The sequence below is a fragment of the Thermobia domestica genome, chromosome 4 (assembly GCF_964235325.1).
Source record: "Thermobia domestica chromosome 4, izTheDome1.hap1.1, whole genome shotgun sequence".
Taxonomy (NCBI): Eukaryota; Metazoa; Arthropoda; class Insecta; order Zygentoma; family Lepismatidae; genus Thermobia; species Thermobia domestica.
Window position 1 is genome coordinate 132,985,344 of NC_137457.1, and position 17,258 is coordinate 133,002,601.

Below are 17,258 nucleotides of genomic sequence, written 5' to 3' on the forward strand. Positions count from 1 at the left end.
CTAAATTATCTCGGACACACATTCTATAGCTATGTCAATATTCATTTAAAAATATGGAGGAACAATAACAATCGGAACAAATCACATGCATTTTGTGAAAAGTATTCTTAATGGAACTAAAAAAAAAATGCTATAGTACAGTTTCTTACAGAAGTATTAAAAATATACCAAACTTACAAACACGTGTATATAATGAGTTTTTCTTATAAAGAATCACTATAAAACGTGATCATATCATCATGAAACCATTTTATTGCACCATGACTCTTAACACAAGGACGACGTGAACCACTCAGATGTCCACAGTCGAGGTGTCTTAATTGTGCTCTACGTTGTATGTTTTACACAACACTAAAACAGCTATTGTAGTGCGTAGAATAAATGACAGAGCACAAGGAAGACATCCCAGTTATCAACATGTGAGTGGTTCATGTCGTCCTTGTGTTGAAAGTCATGATGGAATAACTCGAGTATAAAGAAATCAGGTCTACTAAGCTAAAGTACATAATTACAAAAGGAAAGAAAATGCAAGACTGGACTAAGATTTGAACCTGTAACTTCAACTTACCGTATCGATGCATTAACTACTAGGCTACTCACTGTTTCCGAATAGTCATTCATTCTACCACTCCTGAAGTCAGTGCTCAAGCAACCAGACCGCATTGACTATACCGCAACTTGTGAAATACTTGGGCAACTAGTGTCTATACTACAGAACCCCACTGGTGGTAAGATTTATACATGATAAATGGGGAAAATAACTTATTTTATATCATGTAAATATTTAATGCGATATACAATCGACTATTCCTTTGAGTTATCGTATATAATAGAGAAATTATCCTTAAAATGATCTAAATTCCACCATCCTACATTCCTTATGATTACATAACAAACCGAAAGCCAAATAAAGGAATGAACCTTCAAAAGACAATACATAAAATAAAATCCTGTACATTTATTGAGAATAATTACAGTAATAATTTATTAAATTTTACATTAAGTATACATTTGTAGTACACAATATATTTACTGTGAATACATAAACAAAAAGTCTATATTAATTTAAGTCTACTAATTGCATACCGTACATTATAATAGTTTGAAATGTATATACACCTCATCAGTGTATCAATTTTAACAAGTTTTATTTAACATTAAAAAAAAAAACACTTTGTAAGAAAAGTTTGAACAGAGTTGCATCTTACAAACTCTTTCCCACACCCTAGTATTGTAGTTCAGAAGATGACTGTACCAATCACCGAAAACCAAGCAGCAGAATCATGCGTTTACTTACGTCCCCCCTCCCCTCAACACACACAAAATAAGTTAAAATATTTCTTGAAAAGTTCTCTGTCACCTTCATCTAAGAATATATTTAACGATACGGAGTAGGTATATTATACATTACTTTAGAATCTGAAGTGTGATTTAACTGCCATAAATTAAAACAGCATAATATGCATGCAAATTAGCTTAAATGAGTACCATACACATCACACGAAACGAGCTACGCCAATAAAAAAAAATCACAGTCAATAAGAATTAATTAGATCTTCAGTCTATATTTTTAAATTGGTGTTATGTTGACGCTATGAATTTTGGGCTTCCTATACTAAATGTCTCTATGCCAAACTCTCTATATATACAACGTTTTTCGTCGAATCTGCAAATTGAGCAAGCCGCGCGCTAATGATGGGAGGCTGATGATAGTTCATCACATAGGAAGACACTTTGAAATGCTAGGTGAGTCACAACACTTTCTTCCTTTTTCTGGGATTCATCCTTACTTACGGTCAAATTTGGTACCGTCTATGTAGTACCTGTGTGCGGCGTACCTTGAAATCATCTCGGTTGATAGCCTCCAAACACAGTGGACTCCTAAAATAAAGCAATTGTAAAATTACTATTTGTAGCATGTGTGGCAAAATTTAAAAACGAATCTCAGAATCAAGGTTAAGTCAAACGAAGCGTTTTATGCGGTTTTTTTTATCTTACCTCAGGCTATCCAAAATACTAAAACATTGTTTCCTATACTTTTGGAAGTTATATACTAAATATCTTAATAAATATCACTCAAATTTGGTACGCTGAATAAAGTTATAGTGTAGATATAGAATTGAAACTATGATCCAAACTTAAAATAATGATATTACAGAACACAATAAACTTAATTTAGGATGAAAATGGAAATTGTAGATGCATGAGTATTGCTGAGCGAAGGAAGGAAAGTAACTCAACTGGGTTACGAGTTTGACAGTTCATACACAGAAATCGTTCGGTGGTTTATATTTCCTGCTTCGACTTAAAAGATAAAGAAGATAAGCTCGCTTTAAAAATAGTTAAAAAGAAAAAAAACTTTTAAAAGATTTAATTTATTCTGAATTTTTGTTCAGTATTTGTAAATAAATAATGTAGAAAACCGACACAGAGCTTGCCCGCTGGACTCTGCCGCCCAAATCCCAACTCCGCTATATGCATGCCTGCCATAAAGTAATAGAGATAAAAACTTTTTTAAAAAAGTGCAGATTAAGCCTAGCTTAATATTTACATTTTTTTAACGATACCTACAGTATGGCGCTAAATTCGTCGTACAAAAGCAGAGGAGTGTTTCCTGAGAGTAAAACAAACAAAAAAGTTCCAATAAACTTACGGCGAAAAGCCCATCGTTCACGTGTTATAGGCTGCCGAAAACATGAAAAAATCAATTGTAAAGGTCCATAGCTCCAAAACTATGGGACCTACCAAAGTCGGGTCAAGACTTCACTTAGGAACTAATATGTGCTCTATTCAAAAATACATGTTTTAGAATCCTAAGATACTCACGCAACAATTTTATGGAGGTAGTTGGAGAATACTTTATATCATAGGCCCGTAGTCAAACTCCCTCTATAAACATTGTTGTGGAAGCACCTCAGGATTCTGAAACACGCATTTTTGGATAGGGAACATACTAGGTTCTAAGTGAAGTCTTCACCGGACCAAGGTAGGTCCCAAAGTTTTGGAGCTATGAACCTTTAAAGTTCATTTTTTCATGATTTCAGCAGCCTATAACACATAAACGATGGGGTTTTCGCCCTATGTTTATTGGAACTTTTTTTTTTTTTACTCTCCGGAATCACCCCTCTGCTTTTGTACACCGAATTTAGCGCCATACTGTATAAATTAATAAGGTAGAAGTATATGTGGTCCTTCTCACTATGCTCACTTATATATCTTAAAGGCTAGTGATAAATAACACCAGCCCTCTGCTCCTATACCACCCTGTGATACCGGAGCAGGACGTTTGGGAGCGAGACGTTTGGACGCAAAGCCGTATATCTAAATAGGTTAATCTACTTAAATGGGTTATATTGTACTTCAAAAATAGAAACCGGATGATTACGTACTAAAAGCCTTAAAAATAGGCATTAATATCACTAAAACTCAAAAAATAACTGCACAACCTAAAATTAAGAAGTTCGGAAAGGTTAAATTTGATCCACATTTTCTTTAAAACGCCATGGCAAACAGTCACTGAAAGTCTCAGTTGCAACAAATGCTTAATTTAGTTCTAATATTTTTTTGTATAATGCAAAAAAAAAAAAAAAGTCTAATTATTTTGTTTTTAGAATGATATATCCTAATTTCAGGAAAATCGGAGACAATGACCTGCAGAAATTTTTTTCAGCATGAATCTATATTGGGCTAAAATAAAATTTGCTGTAGGCCTACAGCACCCCAAAGTAAACTTCTGTGAAGTTATCTTTACAATATCTCTAACGTAAAGGATATTCATAACTTCATAGCAATTCATAACACTGCATTACTGCTTATTACTACGTATTTGCAACACAGATAATTGGAAAGGAAACAACAGTGAAATCTAATATACCTATTGAATAATTTACTTTGTCTTATGTTACAATTACCATGACATTAACATTCCATGACGGAATTATGGGCCAAATCCAGCATTATTCTGCAATGTCAACAGTTTCAAAATTCTGTACGGCGAATTCTTTCATCAGCTTGAATCTATTTTCTTCTTTCAGTTCAGTTGAATTTGAGTTTAACGTCCCGTGAACAGCGAGGCCATACAAAACGTGAACCTACTGATTAACGTGGAATCGGAACCACGACGTGAGCTCTCGTCGGGAATTTTCTTCTTTTCTTGGGCGAATCGTCTTCTCGAAGCATTGCCTCGTGTCCTGCCTCTCTTTTTTCCTTCGAAATGCATCAATAAAGCGCCAAATCAACCAATGTCGTTTCTTTACGTTCGATATATTATAAAGAACAGAAGTTTGTTTATTTTGGGGTGTCATTGGCTACCTACAGTAAATTTTATTTGACACATTCTTTCTATTTAAATGTATAGTTAGTGCCTGTTTCTATGAAAATTTATTAATATTATAGTGTCTCAACTTTCTATCAATACAATAGAGTCTCAACTATATGGTATAATGGGCATATCGAATAATAATAATAAAACATTCAATAAATACTCACTTCCTGAACTATCCAATACATAGCATAAAGAACACCATTTTCATTCCAAAACCAGCTCGTATTCATCTTTTCTGATCTCTCGGAACAGGTCAGTACTTAATAAACATTTCTTATGTTTTGTACCATGTGTTTTAATAATCTATTATAGAAAAAGAAAATGCAAAAAATTAAAATATGTACAGTATTTTACAAATTTTAAGTCACATCTTTATAGTAACTAAAAATTAATGAGAAACGTACATTGTTTTTAACTTAAATTAGATATCTGGTGCCTTCCATTTCAATTGAGGCAAAAATAAATAAATAAATAAAAATAAAATTGTACCATCACCATCTCAGATATTGTTCAAACTTTTTTTAATAGAAACTAGACGTGTTTTAAGCGACCCGTATTTTTTTTTCGGAAAAAAAATTTCCACCAAGTAATGGGCCATCAAGGACGGGGAGTACAATTCATGAATTGTAGAAAACGTGGAAAATGGTCAAATTCGGAGCCTCACAATTCAGCTATGGAGACATGTAGAGTTATAATTCTTGTTGTGGTATGTACATAGGGATATGAATAAACTATATTTTATTATAGTTTGGTTTGCGTATGCGTATCTTTTTATACATAAATTAACAAATGAACGTAAGTTGATGTGAAAAGTCGAAGTTTATGCTTTCTTCCGGTTCGAATTTTAAATTCCGTTTTCAAGGTTGGTAAGACCTAGTTACCCGCTCCCCCCCCCCCAAAAAAAGTATCGCTTCTGTGTGCAACCGTTTTATCGCAAAAAATTCGAGAAATCATCAAATTTTCAAAAATCGTCATTTTCTCGAAAACATCATAATTTAAAATTCTTAAATTTTGTCAGATGGTTCAACTGTACATGAATAATAAACACCAAATAGCATTCTCGACCAATGCTTCATGAATGAACTACAGCCTTTTTAAGTTAGCGAACTTTCTTTAACTTTGAAGTCACAGTTGGCAACAATGAAAACAATGAAAGTGTAAAAAAATGTTACCGCAAAGCATCGTGTAAAATTTCAAGATACAAATTCTATTTTACTGCATGTGAACTTCGCTTAAATTGGACTGTTATTCTGCAAAGGGAAGTTCAGAATGATCACTGGAGAAACGAGCAAATGTCCTTCTTTACGGGAGTGATATATTATTATGAAACAACTGACAGTTTTGCCGTAATAAGCGATGACAAAACACACAATTCGGCTCGTACTCATAGCCATGAATAAGATTCTAAAAATACTCGAAGAAAAGCGATAATATATGTTATAGAAAAAGGTTCGAACACGTGAAAATAAGTGTCTACAATTTCATAAACCGTTTCAGTGATTTCTGATGGTGCTGCATTCCACTTTAAAAATTGCTTTCAGATGTCCAAGATGCAGACAGGTCCGATAAAGCAGTGGCTTTTCAGTGAAACCGGCCGTGGTAAGGGTCTCTGCGACGTATTGGGGAGAGGGGGGATAAGAATGTGGCAACCCGGGAAAACGAAAAACAGATTCACAGTATTAAACCTGCAGAAAAATTCGTGAGTATAGTGCAAGTACCAACTCCGGGTATTACTCTCGTCTTGTTGCCAAAAACCGAATTCGACAATTAAAAAAAAAAAAGTGGGAAAGTGTGCGACCGGTAACTGGTATTTACCGAAGTCATCTTTGGCTTTTATGGCAGTAACGGGTCATCATGGACTAACTTCATGCTTTCCCCAAAATCGAGCTTCTGCAATTCAAAGTGTAGATTTAAGAAATCTGCAAAAATGAACTTTTGTTACATGCATATATGATAACCAGTGATGGATAGCAGAAATATTATCAATAAATCATAAATTACGTGAAATTGCAGTGTTCTTTGTGTTTCCAGGAGGCGCGGTACCTCAGTGGTAGAGCGTTCACCTCCGGTGCTTAGGGTCCTTGGTTCGATCCCAGCTCGCGCCGTATGGACTTTGTGGTGGACAAACACCGTGCTGGTGGGTTTTTCGGAGTTCTCCCGTTTCCTCCCACTTTCTTCATTCCACCATTTCACTCATTTCTCATAATCACTGTCTCCTTTAGCCTAACCGGCATAAACGTCGGACGTAAAACGCCCAAGATTTCATTTTATTTTTTTCTTTGTTTCCACATGGACCTTCAACAGGGTACACGTTTCCAGAAGAGAATAAGGGAAGAGAATATAAGTGTTTTGTGACTATCGACAACGTGCTACGAGTTGTGAGTGCACCAACACCTATTGGAGCATCTGCCATGGTGACATGCTATTAGCGAAGAAGACACTAAGCAAGCAAGAATTGGAAGAGTGGAAGAAAGAAAGAGTGGACGAGATTACTTCAGAGTGGAAGAAATCAGTGAAACTTTGTTTCCGAAAACCATTTTAAGTAAGTTTAAAATTTGTTTCGTAATCGTAATTTTCACCTCAGGTTACATCGGTTTAAGAAAACGGAGTAGGGGGAGGCTCATCTTATTATTTCAGAGAGCCTTTTTGATCAAAATAATAAAAAGGAGCCAGGCAAAACCTTTATCCTTTATTTAATGAATGTGCACCACAAACATCATCAAATTGTTGCACTTTCATTATTTTCAGTGTTGCCAACGGTGATATTGAAGTTAATGAAACCTCGCTAACTTCAAGAGGCTGTAGTTCATTCGTGAAGCATTGGTCGACAATGCTATTTGGTGTGTTTATTATTCATGTAAAGTTGAACAATTTGACAACATTTCAGGATTTTAAATTATGGTGATTTCGAGAAAGGTGATTTTTGAAAACTTGACGGTTTCTCGAATTTTTTGCGACAAAACGGTTGCACACACAAGCAATACATTTTTTTTTCGAAGCGGGTAACTAGGTCTTACCAACCGTAAAATAGAATTTTAAAATTCGAACCGGAAGTGCTCGAAAGAAAGCATAATCTTCGACTTTTCAGATAAACTTACGTTCATTTGTTAATTTATGTAGCAAAAGATACGCATGCGCAAACCAAACTATAATAAAATATATTTTATTTATATCCGTATGTACACTCATGTCCAAAATGATTGTCGCATATCTATAACTGTCTTCTTGTAAGAATATAATTTGATAATGATTTTGCAGGGTACTATAGATACTGATACTACATGTATAATCGGGAAATGTATACTCGTAGTAAATTTCAGAAGAAAAGAATTACAAACACGAAAATTAGAATGAGTAAAACAAAATATTGCTAAATTGACAAGAAAGTTTTATTTTCGTTTTATTGTTCTTATTTACTGCTCTTTTGACATGAAATTTGCCACATACATTGTCCTTCCCGATTATACACATACTACATTATAAGAAATACCGGACGAATTCGTTATCAAATTATATTCCTACAACAACATATTTATAGACATGCGACAATAATTATTGTCATGAGTGTACATACCACAACAAGAATTATAACTATCTGTCTCCATAGCTGAATGGTGAGGCTACGAAGTTTACCATTTTCCACGTCCTCTAAAATTCGTAAATTGTACTTCCCGTTTTGATGGCCCATTACTTGGCGGGAAAATCTTTTCCGACAACAAAAAATACGGGTCATTTAAAAAACATGTCTAGTTGCTATAAAAAAAAGTTCCAATAATATCTGAGATGGTGATGCTATTTTTTTTTTTTTGCTGAGTTGAAATGAAAGGCGCAAACCATTATTTATGTTATTTATATGTTGATTCATTTTGCAATAGCAATCTACATGTAACAATATATCGGAGCCTTATATCTATTATAATATTTATCATAGGTAGAAATACGTAATACGTAATGCATAGTACTCCGTAAGGAAGCTATTATGAACTCAAGGCATTATGTAAAGTGATGATGCAGAACCACAGGAGTGAAGTAAAGCCATATTAGATGTAAGGCATAGTTGTATGGGATATAAAATTTTTACACTACCTTCGGTTACGTGCATATCCACCGTCGCTGACATGCCCGCTCCATACGGAAGCACACTAAGCTCATCCTGCTACGCCCTTGTGCTCACTCTGTTAATAATATTCGTGCTTTTCAGTGGCTATCTAGCACTGGTTGGTTCGTATTTTTCGCACTGTCGTTCTATCATTGCTTTTTTTTATGGTAATCTTTACTTTCAATTTTCAATATATATATATTTGCGCCTGATTTACATAAGAGTTGTACTTCTGCACTTCTGATGCACAGAGTTAAGTTGTTCTAAAGGAGAATATACTTTCGGAAAGAAGAACAGGTTACAAATACAAAACATACCTAAAATATAAAAACTTACTCTTTTCTTTATCATAGCACTATCGTATTCTAGATTCCTCACCCAACTAAATGAGGATTTCACTTACGAAGTATCAATAACACTAAAACTGTATTCTGTAACCATAGCCGCCCGCTGCAGGGAGCACTTGCTTTAACAATGGATTTTCCTAATTAGTATTAAAATATGCTAAATTTTTTATTCACACACAACAGTTAGTAAAGTTAGCAGTGAGTTGTAATAATTGTATTTTACATTAAATATTATGTGGTTCTAGTTATTTGTATCCGTGACTTTGCTTGTATGTCGGTCCTTTTGCCCACTCCCCCCTGTAAAAAAGTCCTGTGGGAGTTACTATGTCTACATTTCCCTTTAAAATTCGCTTATATACTACATATACATCTATATAGCAACTAATTTTTAATAAAGATGAATATATTTATGATTACGCCAACCACACGATTAAATTAATCGAGAGCCGTAATTAGTAGACACTACTTTAATTGGTTAGTGCATCGCATACACGACAATGACAACTAGCATATCTGAGGATGTTTCATACTGTGACCAGAAAACTTTACTTCGAAATATCCCATACTGCAGCTAATTTAATATTATATAAGAATTTCGATACTCGAAAAGAAAGATCAATTGAGACGTGTTAATTTATCCTGAATAACTGAGTCCTTCAACCAAGGAAGAGGGGTTCAAATAACTAATTGTCTATAACAGCCCAAGTACCGGCAATAATTAAGTGCAATGAGCAATTACAAAGACGAGACGGTTATTTTTACCGCAAAACTGTACAGCTGTTATTCCTTTTGCTTAATGTAATCAAGTAAGTTGGTTAACACCTTTTGACAATTTTCTTGGTAACTAAAGGTCAGAAGGTATAGCGTCGTTGGCTTCCCGCACTTGGACCTGCTCGTCACTGGGGGTGTGGTAAGAGGATAGCAATTCACCAGCCACCATTCACTGCGCTCAGCGAGCCACGAGTAACCAAGCTGGCAACTCCCCATAAACGTCACTACAACTTTTCACGGGAAAGCAACGACGTTATACCTTCCGTACTATAGTAATCCAGGAAAAGGCAAAGTGTAGTTTCACTGAGTACTGCTCGGTTACTATTCGGCTACACGACTTCTAACGTAGTTTTAACCGAAATTCGACTACCAGCAGCTAAGTTATCATTTAATTCTTACTCTGCACACGAAAAGAAAAAAAAAAGTTCATATGGACCCGTGGTCAAACGTCTATAGTTACAGGCTGCCGAAAACGTGGGAAAAGGAAATTTAGAGGTCCAGAGTTCCACTACTGTGAGACCGATCCCAGTCGAGTCAACACATTACTTAAGAGCTACTACGTGCCCTATCCAAATATCCATATTTCAGAATCTTGTGGCACTTACACATTAATTTTTATAGAGCCAGTTGAGGAACACTCAGAAAAGTTGAAGTGCTCATAAACTGTCCATTGATACGCAAGCACCGCAGTATTCTGAAACATGGGTATTTGAATAGGACACATACTAGTTCTTAAGTGATGTCTTCCTTGACTGCGCACGGTCCCACACTGAAGCTATAGATTTTAAAAGTTTATTTTCTTATGTCTTCGACAGTCTATAGCTTCGGAAGTATGGACTTTTGACCACAGGTCCATATGAACTATTTCTTTGCTCTGATGTGACAAATCACCTCTGTAGGTTTGATGCTTTAAATTTTCTTACATCCTATATATATACCAGGGTTGGCTGGTTTAAACCAGCTGTTTTTTTCAAAAAAACCAACTGGTTTAAACCAAAAAACGAAAAATGTTCGTAAAAGTGTAAGTGTTTGTAAAATCTTGATGAACAGACATTTGTGGGTTATCACGTTTCACTCCCATTATTTGTGTTATATTCAGACCTAAATTCCCCATGCATTACTCAAAAAGATTATACTACAAAAGCAACTTTTTTTAAGCTTATAAATGTTTGTAATTTTTTTGTAGTTATTATTGTTATGTAATTGCAATCAAAGAAAAATACTAAATATTGTTTCGTTTCAATGTTTACTATTGATAAAATACTTCGAAATGCCGTACTTTGCGTGTGTGTGGGGGGGGGGGGTCATACAGACCCCACGAGAGGCAGTTAGTGAAATGAGAAGTATTTCTGGTATCTATTTATGTATAAATGAGTCTGAGCCAAAGTGGACTCAAATAATTCGTATCTTTATTCACTTTTCTTACTGATATGCAAATTAAGTCGCTGTATTTCTTTAATTTGTATCAATAAAAGTCATTGTTAACTAACTTGAACTAAATTAGTTCTTCTGTACTCCGTAGTACTTTGAAATTGTCCATATGTAATTCTGTATAATAGTTTCACTTGTGGAGCTGTTTATCTTTTTGCTCTTCTGAAATTACTCTTGACAATTATATCAAGAAGCATGTAAAGATCAGTTCAACGTATTTTTATGAGGATTCCTTCGTGAGTGAGTCATCAGACGTATCGCATTTGTGGCTAATTAGTCCTGGTTCCGAGTTCAAATGGAGGACAATTTCTCTCGGATGTAACTCGAGAAGCGGTTTTTATTCCGCATTAAGCTTATGTGACCCCTTCCAGCATAACCCGGTTGTTGCATAATAACATCAAGATGAAACAAACTTATTTCTGTCCATATATGATATGAATATATAGAGCAAATTATTTAAATCAAACAAACCTGGTTTAAACCAAAAAAAAAAAGTCTTTTTGTTTTTTTTCAACAAATACATGGTTTTTGCCAACCCTGATATATACTAATATAAAGAAACGTGGAGAAAGTTATATTGTCTACTGTAACGGTTAGTGACATAATCAAGAAGGCAGCAATCTTCTAGAACACAGGCTCGTTTTCCCATTTAGCAGTAACCTCTGGTGCTTGGGGTCCCGGGTTCGAACCCTGCCCCCGCCAAGTGAACTTTGTGGTGGACAAACACCGTGCTCGTGGGTTTTCTCGGGGTTCTCCCGTTTCCTCCCACTTTCTTCATTCCACCATTTCACTCATCTCTCATTATCACCGTCTCCTTTAGCGTAACCGGCATAACCGTGGGACGTAAAACTCAAAGATTTCATTTCATTTCCATTTAGCAGTAATAAAAACAGAAAACAACGTGCCCTGCGTTGCACTAACCCGTCTCCACTCGCTAACGCTCACTCGGCATTATTATGTGAATTAAATGTAAAGCTTTGGTAAAGAAAAAAACCAATTATTACACTTTTAGCCAAAAAGTAGGCGACGACCAACTTCGGAATAAATAGTTGTTAGTGTGCTAGTCCACTATTATCGTTTATGCGCGTAACCCCCGTCGATGACGCGCCTGCTCCCTAAGGGCGCACCCTTATCACTCGGGCTTTCGTGCTGCACTTCTGCCCTGACTCAGTTAGATAGCACTCGCGCTTTTCAGTGGCTACCTAGCACAAACTGGGGCTTAAGTTTAGAGTTGCCCCTCCAGTCTGTAGGTGCCCTTGGACTTTGCAACATACAAAAAACAGTGCTTAAAGTATTAAAAATTATTACATTTCACTTAACTTTAGTACTCCGTTGGCTTTACAAAAATTTAAAAGGTTTTCTTCATTATTTTTGAGCGTTCATTACACCTGTTCGCCATATTTTACAACTACTATGCTGCTGAAACCTTCCGCGAATGCTTCCGCATCCGGCAAATAGTACTAACTTCCACATATCTTTTCTTGTATTAAACATAACTCTCGTACCGAACTTAAATTCCTAAACATCAAATAAAAACTTCAAATTATCATTTCTTACCTCATTTCTCTTGTAAATTTTCCTGATTTTTATAAAAAGCGGTGCAGATTGACATAAGGAGAGGTCAGTATAAGGACAGTATGGACGTACAACATAAAAACTACAGTGCATAAGGGTAAGACACGCCCCAACTACGCATCGATAAGTAGGGCCCTTTGAAAAAATGTAGTAGAGTAGGGTATGGTAAAGTAGAGTAAGATATAAATAAGTAGGGTAGGGTTTAGCTTAAGGTTAGGTAAGTTTTGATTCTTTTTCATAAAATTATTAATGTGTAATTTCTCCTTTCTGAGTGAGAGTATCTGCTGGAGCGGGCGTTGTAAATTAACCCGTGCATAAATCACAAACCAGTTTGGGGTTGAGGGGCAACTCTAAACTTAAGCCGTTAAGAGAAATACAAAGCTCTACCCTAACCTGAAAATGGAAGAAATTTGTCAAATGTTATAAATATATAAATAAATAAAAACTTACTTGTTTCAAATGTTAGCTTCTTTGCTTCTTTCTTTCTTTCTTTCTTCATCACTATTAACAGTGTTTTTCTCGCCTCCGACTTAAATGTAGTCTTAGTAGGCTCCAAATGCTAAATTCGTTAGGTGATCTCTATTGAACGTTTTGACTTGTTACTATTTTCTTCAATGGAAGGAATATTTCAAGCAATTTATTTGTATTCATCTTCACAAATGAATGATCCACCAGTATCTAACACTCATTTGTTTTCAAAACTCGCTGGTTCAAATCAGCGTTGCCAGACTGACAGTTCGGAATTATTCCAAAACCTGATCAAAATTATGCTAGATTCGGTCAAATTATGCTAGATCCTCATAATTACTATTTCAGGAGTTTTAAAAGAAAAAAGAACGAAGTTGAGATACGATAACGTAACTTAAAATACGCAGAGCTCAAGAATGCGTGGATAGAACTCAATACTTAAAGCCTAACTCAACTAAACTAGTGCAGTCGTTCCCAGACTCAATGGCGTATATATCGTATAAATGAATGCAAAGTGTTTGTTTACATATTTTGAAAGAAAATTACCTAGCAGCATAAACGGAGTTGGGAATTGTCTGCTGGGGGGGGGACAAATTTTTGGTCGGTCCCTGACCTTTCATTTCAGGAATAAAGGTGGTCATGAAGTCAGAAATAAAGATTTTGAAATTGTCAAAAAGTTGGCAGGGGATAATGGCCCCCATAGCTCCGACCATGCCTCGCAGTTAAAGAATTAGAAAACCGTGGGTGAAGCCACAAAAAAAAGCTATTTTTAACTTACTTCGGAAAATAAGACTGCCTGTATGGTTTACCGACTATATGAATCGATGAAAGAGGATACATTTCTGCCGTTTTTTTTCTTCCCACGACCAACTTGTTTCTCATCTTCAGGTTTTACGGCTTTTTGATAAACTTGCTGAAATTATGCTAGATTTGGGTAAGATGCTAGATCTAAAGAAATGCAAATTATGCTAGATCTAGCATCATTATGCTAGATCTGGCAACGCTGGTTCATATACTTTCCCCTGGCGCTGCATACTACAGGTAATAGAATGACGTGTAAGGCTGCGCCTCCATTGCTTCCGAATGCGATTGCGAATGCGAATCAAGTTGCAATGTCTCTTTCAACGCTTCAATGTGAAATATTTTTGCTTCAAAATTCGTACCTTAAAATCTTGAGAGCACGAAGAAGACGAATGCGGATAAATGACATATTTTGCACATTCAAAGGATAAATGGCATTTCCTTTGTGTGCAAAATAGACTGAATGTCGCTCCCTTTATTATTATGCTTTCGTGGTAACCGCTACTATTTTCACTTTAAATAAATTAACTAAATAAGATTAGAGATTACAGAATCAATCTACTTTCTACGTAACTTTTCTCCATGAGTAAAAGGAACCCGTTTTTGCTATTTCAAACATATTTATCAATAATTACATATATTCCTAAAATCATTATTTAAGGAACAGAAAGGAAAAATAAATTGAATAAAAAGTTGGAGTTCATGTATTAATTAAATCTTCATATTTTAAAGACAAAACAAAGAAAAATATACATACCTTCCACGCCAAGTTCCTTGCTTACATCTGCCCATAATTTGTTCACAACTTGTCGTTTGTGATAATCTGGATAAGCTTGGTTCCATAATGCAACTTTATCAAAAGCACAATTTATTAAACCATGAACATCTACTTCTATCTTAATTTTCATTTTTTTTTTAATTTTATCTCCGCACCTTGCAACGTCGTCTGCTATCACGCAAAACAAACTTTATTTCTCTCGTAGCGCTCAATTCCTCTGCAGACAAATCTCCTTCGCACGTATTCGGACGAACAATCCCAACAGGTTGGGATCATTCGTATCTTTTCGTCGGTTTTTTCCACAATTTGCTGGTCGGAACTAGTCGAGGCCTCTCCAATTTATTTACACGTGCTGGGAAATTCGCATTCGCAATCGCATTCGGAAGTAATGGAGGCGCAGCCTAAAAGACATCCACATTTAGTTCGGATTCCGCGTTAATCAGTAGGTCCACGCCTCGCTGCTAAAAGGGACGTTAACTCAATATCAACTCAACAATATATATATATATCAGGGGCACATTTCAGATTTTGCTTGAGGGGGGCAAGAGCACCACCAACATAAGACTTTCTCGTATTGTACTAGTACATTAGTAGACAATCGATTAAAGCGTATGTATTCCTCAAACTCTTGGGAGGGAATTGCCCCCTCCTGCCCCCTCTAAATGACGCCCTTGATATATATATATATATATATACAGGGTGTCTCAAAAGTCCCTTACCACCTCTATTAAAATCCAAATGGATGTACTTTCAGCGAATTTGATCTGGTAGGTGAATTTGAGGGTTAGGGGGACCCTTTTTAGCGTAGGTTACGCGGACGGCTGCCATCTTGAATTTAACTTTTTTATTACAAACGCTACGTGGGTCATGTGATACATGACCATAGGCTAGAATTTCACCAGAAAACCGAATCTGAAGTCAAAATGCATTTATCTTTATGTGGTAAATAGTTATCCACAATTGAAGTTGTGAATTTGACTGCGTTTCTTTTGTCTTGCAGGTTGTGAATCATGCCCTTAACGAGGGACGAACGCATCCAGATCATCAAAATATGGGACGCGAGAAGTGCCCGCGCTGTGGCTGCCGATTTCAATGCGCGTCCACAACGAACACCTGTATCGCATGTTGCAGTGAGACGGTTATTGACCAAATTCGAAGAAACGGGAACAGTTGTGGATAGACTCCGTAGTGGACGGCCAAGGACAGCCACGGACGAAGAAACAGCTACTGCCGTGCTGGCCTCCTTCTCGAAGTCGCCGCAGCGAAGCACACGTCGTTTAGCAATGCAGTGTGCCGTGAGTCACAGTTCAGTGCACAGAGTGCTCCAAAGGTATAAGTGGCATCCATATAAAATGCAATTGCAGCAACATTTGTCGGAGGACGATCCCGATCGTTGCGTTCAGTTTTGCGAGTGGGCTATTGAGCAATTGAGGGTAAATCCGCAGTTTGCTATGCAGATACTTTTTTCGGATGAAGCCCATTTCTACGTAAATGGTGAGGTCAATAGGCAAAACATGCGCTATTGGTCCCGTGACAACCCCACTTGGACAGATCCCTCGAAAATGACCGGTGCAGGGAAAACTATGGTATGGGCAGGCATATGGGGAACAAAGATCGTCGGTCCGTATTTCATTCCAGGAACGTTAAATGCAGACCGACACCTCGCGTTGTTGCAGGAAAACATAATGCCGGCTTTGATGTCCGAAGATGGTACCTTCCCCAGGTTCTTCCAACAAGATGGTACACCTCCCCATTATGGCATCAAGGTGCGTCAGTTCCTGAATGAACAATTCCCTGGGACGTGGATTGGTCGACATGGACCAGTGGAATGGCCTGCCCGATCACCTGACTTAACCCCCCTTGACTTCTACCTGTGGGGACCTGTGAAGGCTATGGTGTATGCTGTGAAAGTTCGTGATGTTCGCCATCTGGAACAACGTATCATGGCTGCCTGTGAACAAATATCCTCAGAAACCTTAATACGTGTCCATAGTAATTGGGAGAAGCGTCTGAACATGTGCATTGCCCAGCACGGACAACATGTTGAGCACATTATGTAATACGAAAGTCACATTTGCAATTGCGGATAACTGTTTACCGCATAAAGATAAATGCATTTTGACTTCAGGTTCGGTTTTCTGGTGAAATTCTAGCCTATGGTCATGTGTCACATGACCCACGTAGCGTTTGTAACAAAAAAGTTAAATTTAAGATGGCGGCCGTCCGCGTACCCTACGCCAGAAAGTGTCCCCCTAACCCTCAAGTTCACCTACCATATCAAATTTGCTGAAAGTACATCCATTCGGATTTTAATAGTTGTGGTAAGGGACTTTTGAGACACCCTGTATATATATATATATATATATATATATATATATATATATATATATATATATATATATATATATATGTGTGTGTGTGTGTGTGTGTGTGTGTGTGTGAGAGAGAGAGAGAGAGAGAGAGAGAGCTTTTGTGAATTTCTTCGCGTTTGTATGGTTAGCATATACGCCTTGAGCACGGGAGACCATGGTTCGATTTCCGCTGGGAGCTCATGTAGTTGTTATACCACTTTAAACTGTAGCGGAAACAAACGTAATAGTTTCGCAATTAAAGCTTATAATGTATTACTAAACACGTATTTACTTACATTGTAGTTCCTTAATT

At 36.6% G+C, this 17,258-nt stretch overlaps 1 long non-coding RNA gene across 1 annotated transcript; it reads right to left on the reverse strand.

Moving 5' to 3' along the window:
* Positions 1–1,501: 1,501 nt before the first annotated feature.
* Positions 1,502–13,207, reverse strand: LOC145683356 (uncharacterized). Its single transcript, XR_014131061.1, has 3 exons — positions 12,998–13,207; positions 4,489–4,627; positions 1,502–1,881 (listed from the first exon to the last, which is right to left on the reverse strand). It is a non-coding gene; the product is annotated as an uncharacterized LOC145683356 (long non-coding RNA).
* Positions 13,208–17,258: the final 4,051 nt, after the last annotated feature.